General features: G+C 50.6%; 1 non-coding gene across 1 annotated transcript; it reads left to right on the top strand.

Annotated features, from left to right (window-relative positions):
* Nucleotides 1-5,223: 5,223 nt before the first annotated feature.
* Nucleotides 5,224-5,297, top strand: TRNAT-CGU. Its single transcript has one exon. It is a non-coding gene; the product is annotated as a tRNA-Thr (tRNA).
* The last annotated feature ends 1,694 nt before the right edge of the window (nt 5,298-6,991 follow it).

Raw genomic sequence — 6,991 nt, forward strand, 5'->3', positions numbered from 1 at the left:
ATGAATCCCCCATGGAGATCCTCATTCACTCACATTTTCCCTTTCTCATCCTCTATCGATAGGGAATTAATTCTCAGAGTGATATCCCCTGACCCCAGCAACAGCATCACCCGAGAACTTGTTAGAAATGCAGTTTTTAGATCCCTCCGGACTCACTGAATCAGCAACTCTGGGGAAGAGGACAGCAATCTCTGTTTTAAAAAAGCCTTCCAGGTGGTCCTGGTACATGCTAACATCTGAAGACCACTGCCCTGGGGAATGGAGGGTCTGCAGAAAATACTGTCATTGTGACACAGAATGAATGAGGACAATGTCTCCTGTACTCTCCGTGGTTACCGGCTCCTCTGCTCAGCCTTGTCCACACTGCGTCCCCCACTCGGCCAGTAGGTGTTCCTAGGGCTCCAGGGTTGACGTGGACAATTTGGCCATCCCCTTGGCTTTCAGTGTCCTCAGTCTCTGACCTTCATGGGTTCCATGTGGGTCCAAATTCTAAGTGTGTTATCCGACAGACTTCCTCGATCAGACTTTGGTCAGGCTCCTCTGATCCGCCTTCTCAACCAGGCCTGGACCTTGGCCAGCCTTTACCAAGAATCCTGCTAGGTCAGTGTAACCTTCTGCCCTTGATACATCATCTTTGTGGTGTTCTGTCCACTCCCCGCACTCTGCCTGTTGGCTGTACGTCCCCACGTGTCCCTGCTGTCTTCAGAGCTGGGTTCAGTCTTGTTCCTCCCCTGCCGTTCCTGGTCTTGTTGCAATCGCCTTAAGTAAAGTCTTCTTTACTGTTTTAACAAGTCAAACAATTTTCCTTTAACACATCTCCCCGAAGACTCCCACATACAATGTGATTTGGAGCCAAGGGGAAGTCTCCCTTCACCCTGCCCCCCCACGCACTCATCCATTGCTTTGACTAGAGAGCTTTTTCTTGCCCTTTCAAGTGTCAAGTCAGAAAAGTTATTCTATTTGGATCTGGGAAGTTCCCGATAGAGATTCTGCCCCCTTCCTACCCCCCAAATTTTCCCTATGAAACCATACAGAGTACCCACCCTTTTTTTCTTCTGCGGAAAAAGGAAGAGAAATGTATTTTTAATTCTTTCAGACGTGTTTTGGCCTCTGAAATGTGGTGTCCTGGGCCCTGCGTGAAGCGTTTCATATCCTCAGGGTGACACCTGGAGCATTCAGGCAGCTCAGACCAATTTTTAGGTGATAATTTCCAGAGGAACTAAGGGAAAGATAACGGAGAATCTTTTCTTTTTTCAGATCTTTTCTCTCTCTTTTCAGTTTCCCCTGTTCTATTCTTGGCCTCCAGCAGACAAATCAATAGGAATTGAAATTGAGTGTCACCTGACAAATTATTTTTGGAGAACCTGATGCTCTGATACCCTAACCCTGACACCTAAGCCCGGGAGCTCTGTCTTCACCTGCAAACCTCAGAATCAGTCATATACGGACAGTGGCAGTCTGCTCCAGAAATACAGAACGCTCAGCTTGATGGGCTCATGGAATCGGTGTTTGCTGTATTCTGATAAAGAAGCTGGGAAAGCAGATTGGATAGATAAAGCCTATAGTAAGCGAGTAGCTTTATGAGATAAAGGGAAAATTCATAGGATGTGCAAGGTATAGATAATTAATAAGCAAGTTGCTGGTGAGACAGGCAGAATTCATGAATTGTGTTAAATATAGATACTAAGTACATTAGTAACTTGGAAGATACAGTAAAGACAGATGGAATGCAAGGATTATATGAAAAGGAAGCAGGGGTGTTACTTAGGAGAACAAAGATGTCTGGCGATCAAAACTCAATGACATTCAGAAGGGCAATTTTTCTAGTCCCTTATTAGGGAAAACTGAGTCTCAAACTGTGACTTCCCACCAAAGGGGGTAAATCATTTATGACTTTAATAGTCTAGGGACGCCTGGGTAGCTCAGTTGGTTAAGCGTCTGCCCTCGGCCCAAGTTGTGATCTGGGGCCCCACATGGAGACCCACATGGAGGCCGCGACAGGCTCCGCTCTCCTCGGGGAGTCTGCTTCTGCCTCTGCCTCTGCCCACCCTCCCCACCCCCCACCACCGCTTGTGCTCTCTCTCAAATGAATGAATAAAAATCCTTAAAACTATATGACTTTAATAGTCTGTTTAAAATTCTAATATAAAATTAAATAATATACATTTTAATCAATCAGCATGTTCTAAAGGTTCTAAGGGTATCTCCTGGCTTCAACATATATTCCTAATTTGCAAAGTTACGTAGAGACAACGCTCTCCGTCTGCCATCATATTCTCCCGAAATCAGCCACTTTACGCCAGTGTGTTTTTGCAAACCATATCTACAAACCCTAGCCAAAATGTGAGCTAACTTTAAACTCTCTATTTCTACTTGTCTTCTCACAGTCTAAGAGGGGGCATTAGATGCGTGGAGTGTAAGGCCCAGGAAAATAAGCCTGTTCCAGATGCTCCGTAACTGGATTATTCATCAGGAACCAAAGCTCACACGCATCCTGCATTGTAAGAGGTACCGTCAGTCTGGGACAGAAGGTGGCACGAACGTGAGGATGAAAGGCTTACCCTGGAGTTTTGGGTGCCATGGGGCTATGGCTCCGTCTGCCCTTCACAGATCCACCCATCAGGCCACCCAACATCTACAGCTCCCTCTATGCAAAGAACAAACTTGGGACACTATGTGCCATCAGTTAGGGTTGTCTTTCATAATTTTGGGGGCAAATTCAACTATCCTTTATGGTGAACTTGATCCAGAACTTTTTGTCCAGTCAAAAACTCAGATTCCTATCTATTTAAGACTATAAGCTTCTCTAGAGACAAATACCAGATTAAAGCTAGAGTTTTACCTTTGGACTAGCTGGCCCATTGATGGGTTAACTGCATTTATAGCAAAAACTCTCAGTCACCTCAAGCTATGATTTTGCCGAAGTGGGTTCCACTTAGAACAGTCTGCCGATGCTGTGGCTGCCACGATTAGTGAGGCAAGGGTTCCTGCTCGAGCCCACACGGCAGCGACACTGTCTTCAGTTGATGCATGCGTGCGTGAGGAGGGAATGAATGATGGGAAGTCATCGGGAGTGATTCCCCAGTTTCTACATTGTGGTGCCAACAAGGAGAAAAGTAACAATAGGAAGGACTGGATGAGTACAAGTGTCTGTGAGATAATAAGGTGGAAATGTCTCTTGGCAGCTGTCTATACTCCTATGAACTTCTCAAGAGGTCTATGTGAGAAAGATACTCAGAAGTCACGAGCCCGTTTTGGATAGTGTGAAGATGTGAATTATGGAATCATATGCCTATTCTCTCAAAGAAAAGTAGGAAAACTGAAGATGGAACCTAGAAAATATCCGCGGTAAACGGGTGATTCTGCAGGTGCCTGGCTGGCTCAGTCCACGGAGCATGTGACACTTGGTCTAGGGGTTGGGAGTTCGAGCCCTACATTGGTTGTAGAGAATACTTAAAAAAAAAATTTTTTTTTAAGTAAAAGGGTGGGGGCGCCTCGGTGGCTCGATTGGTTAAGCATGGGACTGGTAGTTTTGGCTCAGGTCATGCTTTCGTGCCCCACATGGGGCTCCCACTCAGTGCCTAGTCAGCTTGAGATTCCTTCTCTCTCGCCTCTCCCCCTGCTCACGCACGTGCGTTCTCTCTCTAAAAACTGACTAAATAAAATTGCTCTACAAAAATAAAATTCTAACCTTTGGGACTCCAAATCATGACCAAAGATGTGAAAACAAAGGGGGAAATATGGGAAGAGCTTGGGTTCGAGGTTTTTTTTTAACTGGGTCTCAATTATCCTTAATTTATTGTGATAAACACATCTTTGTCTTTGCCTCCGCCAAACCATCAACTCCCGAGGAGGCGAAGGACCACGCGGGAGACCGGAAGGCTGTGCTCGGGCCGCTCTGTGGCTTTTGTACGAAGTGACTGGCGGGTGGGATTCGATTCTGCCTGAGGCTGGAGACGAGAGGCCTCGGCCCGCGCTTTGGGCCGCGTAGGCATTTGACCTCCAAAAAAAAAAAAAAAAAAAAAAGCAAATCCTTTCAGAGTGTTGCAGTGCTGCAGAGGACAAACGCGGGCGGAATTTGTGCGGCCCCCGGCGGCCTTTCACGCGGGCGTGTGCCTGGCCCAGCGCTTGACCCCCAGAGCGGAGCCCGGGCGCCAGTCCCTCCAGACGCGCCCAGCGCGGACGAAGGCGCAGCTCTGGCGCGGCCCGACCGTCCCCTGCCGGCTGCGCCGCGGAACGCGCAGGTGCGGAGGAGGCGAGGGCCAGGGGCCACCGTCCGGCCGCGCGCTCCCGGCACGGGCTGAGCGCGTCCCCGGCCCCCGCCCGCCCCCGCCCTCAGACCCCGAGCCCAGGCCCCTCCCACCCCGGCCAGACGCCGCGCCTTCCGTCCGCGCGCAGAGCGACCAGCTTCCAGCCGTTGAGCCCGGCTCGCAGCGCCCGCGGTGCGACCTCGGGTAGGGGGTGCGGGTCACCGCGGGAGGGGTGGGACCTCGGGGAGGGGGTGCGGGTCACCGCGGGAGGGGTGGGACCTCGGGGAGGGGGTGCGGGTCACCGCGGGGTGCGACCTCCCGGCCGCGGTTGGAGCGGAGAAGGCCTTGCGTTCTTGGCAAGCGGAGTTTGGGAACTGTGCGTCTGAAATCCTAGCCGGGGGCGGGGGGAGACAGTCGTGGACGAGATTCGGGAACGAGCCAACAAGTGGCTCTTTCGCTCCGTTGGATTTTCAAAGGGCCCCGCATCCCAGCGCCGCCCCCCCCGCACTCGTCCCGAGCGGCTGCCCGGGCAGTTGTTCCCGCGGAGGACCGGACGGACACCTGTCGCGGGGGCTCCCCCGACGCCCGCGTCCCCCGCCCGCCGGGCAGGCGCCGTTGGTCCGCGCGAAGCTGGCGTTCGGCGCCCCTTCCGCGTAGGGTGTGGCGCGTGACCCCACTTTATGCCTTGACGCCTTTTACAGCCACAAGGAGATTTTCCTTGCAGGGTCCTTCCCACGTACGGGACAGCCTCGACTTTCCGTGCCGCTCTTCCTCGGGTTACAGAAAAATCCTTTGTCGCCGGCGCCCACGACTTCACCTGGGGTGTTTTCCCGCCGCCGGCGGCCGTGCGGGAGGGGAGCGTCTCCCCGCAGGTGCCTTGGTTTCCGGAGACCGAAGGCACCGGACGGTGCGGGCTCCCGGCTCCGCCTGTCCGAGGAAATGAGGCCGCTCGAGTGGCGCGTGGCTCTCAGGTGGCTCTATGGCTTAGTTGGTTAAAGCGCCTGTCTCGTAAACAGGAGATCCTGGGTTCGACTCCCAGTAGGGCCTGGTGTTTTCTCGGGAAGCCAGCTCTCCCTGAAAATCGTTTTGTGTCCTGCTGATCCCCACGCTTCTCACCGAGCGGGCCGCGGTGGAACGCGCTCTAAGCTGTTCCGTGGCCGCCTGCTCGGGTTCCTTACTCCTGAAAGAAGTCGAGTCTTCAGGAGATGACAATTCAAATGCAAACCACTGCCAAAGAACAATGCGTAAGTGACCGGAGCCTCCCTGGTGTTTCCTATGCGTTTTACGTCACCGGGTTTTTGAGCTCCTACAGACCTGTGGATACGTGTAATCTCTCTAGGTTCCAACGATCTCCAGCTCTATAATGATTTCATGAAATAAGAGAACTTAATGAACGATGAAGCCACTATGCACTACAAAGAAAAAAGAGGATGTTTGCAGGGGCGTGCTTGCCATTTTGAGAAGGAAGCATAATTATGATCCCTTGTTAATCCTCCTAAGAAAACTTTAGGAATGATGATCGACTGGAAGCTCTTATGTCCTGGACACACTCCCAGTGCAAGGACAAAGTTGTTGTGGGAAAAGAGCAGGTTGGAGAATTCTTTTTGTTTTTTCATTTAATTTAATTTTTTTTATGATGTTCAGTTAGCCACTGTAGTTTTTGATGTCATGGTCAATGCTTTGTTAGTTGCATATAACACCCAGTGCTCATCCCAACACGTGCTCTTCTGATCCCCCCTTCCACCTCCCCTCCTGCAACCCTCAGTTTGTTTCCCAGAGTCCAGAGTCTCTCATGGTTTGTCTCCCTCTCCAATTTCTCCCCCTTCAGCTTTCCCTCCCTTCCCCTAATGTCCTCTGGACTATTCCTTACAGTCCACATATGAGTGAAACCATATGATAATTCTTTCCCTGCTTGACTTATTTCACTTAGCATAATCTCCTCCAGTTCCATCCGTGTTACTGCAAATGGTGGGTGACCATCCTTTCTGATGGCTGAGTACTATTCCATTGTATATATGAACCACATCTTCTTTATCCATTTGTCTGTTGAAGGGCATCTCGTCTCCCTCCACAGTTTGGCTACTGTGGACATCGCTGCTATGAACATTGGGGTGCAGGTGCCCCCTCTTTCCACTACATCTGTGTCTTTGGGGTAAATACCCAGTGGTGCAATGGCTGGGTCGTAGGGTAGCTCTATTTTTAATGTCTTGAGGAACCTCCACACTGTTTTAGGTTGGAGAATTCTGCCATTTACCTAGGGCGCCTTAGTTTCAGCTCTGGGGATTTATGGAACTTCGGTGCCTTCTTGTCTCCCATCCTTTCATCCATTAACACAGCATCATTCACTGCTGATCTTTTATATGGCAGAGTCCTTCCTTCCTCCCTTCCTTCCTCCCTCCCTTCCTTCCTCCCTCCCTTCCTTCCTTCCTCCCTCCCTCCCTCCCTCCCTCCCTTCCTTCCTTCCATTTCCTCCCTCCCTCTTTCTTTCTGTCTAGTTGCAAGGTTTTTTTCCCCTTAAGATGAGAAGTTTTAAGATTTACCCTCTTAGCAACTCTCAAATATATAATACAATATTGTTAACTATAGTCACCACGCTGTAGTTACATCCCCAGGACATAGTTATCTCGTAACTGGGAGTTTATACCTTTTGCCCACATTTACCCATTTCACCCCATCCCCCATCCCCAGCTCTGGTAACCACCCAGGCATATTTCTAAGAGCAGGAAATACAGCAGTCAACC

This window comes from Ursus maritimus, unplaced genomic scaffold (genome assembly GCF_017311325.1).
Source record: "Ursus maritimus isolate PB19 unplaced genomic scaffold, ASM1731132v1 scaffold_30, whole genome shotgun sequence".
Lineage (NCBI taxonomy): Eukaryota > Metazoa > Chordata > Mammalia > Carnivora > Ursidae > Ursus > Ursus maritimus.